This window comes from Mandrillus leucophaeus, unplaced genomic scaffold (assembly GCF_000951045.1).
Source record: "Mandrillus leucophaeus isolate KB7577 unplaced genomic scaffold, Mleu.le_1.0 Scaffold157, whole genome shotgun sequence".
Lineage (NCBI taxonomy): Eukaryota > Metazoa > Chordata > Mammalia > Primates > Cercopithecidae > Mandrillus > Mandrillus leucophaeus.
The window spans coordinates 3,759,914-3,762,866 of record NW_012101554.1 but is presented as its reverse complement, the minus strand read 5'-3'; the positions used below and the strand labels follow the sequence as shown (position 1 = coordinate 3,762,866).

Sequence of the window (2,953 nt, the reverse complement as noted above, 5' to 3'; positions counted from 1 at the left end):
CCTGGACTATCCTCTCCCCATCTCCTTCACCTCTTGTTCTCCAGGCCAAGAGTCAAAACCATGGGTAGGTCCTTTGGAGTTAGCTGTTCCGCCTTAGGGGGCCTGTGTTGGAGCTGAAGGAACAGCCTAGATATCAGGACACCTGTGCTGAGCCCAGCCACTCATCGGCTGGAGGGGTGATGTGTTATTTTGGCCCATCCAGTGTCTACTCCCCCTTCTTCTGGTAACAGCATCCCCAATTTTCTCTGAAGGACCACCCCTCTCCACTCCCTGCACAGGCATTGTGGACCCTCCTTTCTGCTTTGGGCTGGTCATTCAGGGCATCACTTCCTCAGAACAACAGGGGCTGGATCAGGGATGGATATATTCCCTAACTCACAGCCCGTAGGTGCATTCGCGGGGACCACTGAGAGAGAGAAAGAGAGAGAGAGACAGAAACAGAAAGAGAGAGAGAGAGAGAGAGAGAGAGAGAGAGAGAGACTCTTGATTTCTCCCTTGATTAAAGCTGTGAAGTTGAAACCTGACAGTCCAACCATCATCTCGCTTCCAAGACAGCTCAGAATGTCCCAGGGAGAGAACAGAGCCAAGAAGTGGCCAAAGACCCAATGACATCAACCGAGACCCTGGATCCAGCTGTGTCAAAGGTGGAACCTGGGTGTTTTAGTTACTGAGTGAAAACAGTTGGCTTAATCTAGTTGGAGTAGGATTTTCTGCCACTTGCTGGAAGAGTCCTCATGGATACACAGTCACAGTCATGGGCAAGTCATTTCACCTCCCTGGGCTTCCATGCCTTCTTCTCTAAATATGGGGGTGAGATATAGGTAGGGAGGGGACAAGATGGCCTCTCAGTTCCCTCCAGCTCTGTGCCATTGGTTTGTACAGTGGACCACAACCAGTGACCTGAGTCCTGAATTCCAGATAAGTAGGGGGAGATGCAACCTGGTGTTCAGAGGGAACCAGGTCAAATGAGCCCCTGGGCAGAGCCTCCAGGGTCAGGCCTATATCCATTCCTGAGGGTTAATGGAAATCAAAAAGACTTCTGCTCACCATACATAGGCCTGTTACTCCATAGGAGGCTAAGTAGCCCTCAGCCTCTTCTGGAAGCTGAGCACTGAAGATACAAGGCCAGTGGTTTTGTTCAGCTCTGTGCTAGAAGTCAAGATTTCTTCTTCCTCCAAAGCAGGGTTTCTCCACCTTGTTACTATGGATATTATGAGTCCGATAATTATTTATTGTCAATAGCACCATTCCTGTCCCCAGTTGTGACAACCAGAAATGTCTCTAGACATTGCCACTTGTCCCCTGGGGAGCAAAATCACTAGTCATCGAGAACCACTGCTTTAAAGAAGGCTGACTGCCCAGAAGACACTTGGTTCTTAAGCCTCAAGTGTTCATTTAACTTCTACCCTTCCTTCTTCCCACTGAAATCAATCAATCTGTCTCTTTTCTTCTTTTACTGTTGGTTTTGTAATGCAGGCAGAGTTCCTAAAGAATTCTGGGCTTCACATTTTGGTGTGACTCCTGAGGTTTCACAGTGGTGTGTCACTGTGTTTGCGGACACTAAAACGTGGATGCATGTGCCATCTCCCATGACTGATCCCATTTGTGCACATGCTCACAGGACACACACACACACACACACACACACACACACACACACACACCCCCACCCCGTTCTGCATATAATGTTGATGAGTCCTCAGACCCCTTGTAACTAGAGCCATGCCCCTTTAGAGTTCATGAGACTGAATTCTTTCAGATCTTCTAACGGGATCAGCTATATCTTTGCTTGGTATAGCAGAAAGAATACAGAATTTAAAGTCAGAAGATCTAACTAGAGTTTGGGCTCTACTTTTCACTAGCTGTGTGACTTCAGACACATCATCTTCCTCACCAAGTCTTGCTTCTGGAACACTGGGAATATCTCATTAGTTTAGGCATCACCAAATCCAGTGATCTCCTAATGTTCCATCTCTCCACCTGATATTCCTCTGCCAGGCTAATCTTTCTAGATCACAGCTGTGGGCATGCTCTTCTCTGCTCAAAAGCATTCTACAGCTCCCTGTTTCCTATAGGATAATTTTTTTTTTTTTTTTTTGGTCGTGCAATGCCCTCTACACTCAGGTGCTATGTTAGCCTTCCACCTACCTATACTTTAGCTAATGCTAACTACTTCTGTGCTTAAATATTCTCTGGGGTTTTAGCTTTTATATCTTTGTTCATGCCATTCCTTCTACCTGGAATGCCTTTCCCCATCCTACTCTCCATACTTTTTAAGGCCTGGCTCAAAGTCCACCTCCTTTAGTAGTCTGTAACGCAAACCCTATAGCATGTGCCACTATATGTTCTGTCTGTTCCGTCTGTATGCCATACCAGGAGTTTTTTATTTAGCTGTGTTATTTCTCAATCTCTAAGTAGTGGTTGAGAGCATGGGATCTGAGGCTGGCTATCCTGGATCAAGTCCTAGATACCATTTGCTTTCTCAGTTCCTCCCAAGTCTTCTTTTCCTTAGCTGAAAGTGGGGCTAATCATAGTGCCTACATCAAAGAATCATTGTATGCACTAAACTCTGAGTCAGAAATTGAGCCAAGCTATAGGCTCTCCTACAGGCTATAATGTCAAGTGGTTTTCACAGTGTCTGGCACAGAGAAGGGGCTCAATACATTTCAGCGTGATCATCACCATCATTATTAGGCTCTGGGGAGACATTATGATAAAAATGGTCACATAGGGCTAAGGTGAAATAATAATGACCAATTAAGGGACAGGGACCAACTTCTAATTCCATAGCGATCTCCAGAGAAGAAGGAAACTAGGAATAATAACAGATACTACTTGGTGCTTAGTATCTGCCAGGCCCCGTCCTAAACATTTTATAAGCATTAGCTCTGTAATCCTTCACAACAGCCCTATAAAGTGGAGACCATTCGCTTTCTTTTACAGATGTGGACAC

At 45.9% G+C, this 2,953-nt stretch overlaps 1 protein-coding gene across 1 annotated transcript in view; it reads right to left on the bottom strand.

Moving 5' to 3' along the window:
* Nucleotides 1–2,953, bottom strand: part of BTBD11 (BTB (POZ) domain containing 11) — a 365,311-nt gene that overhangs the window by 190,048 nt on the left and 172,310 nt on the right. The window lies entirely within an intron of this gene.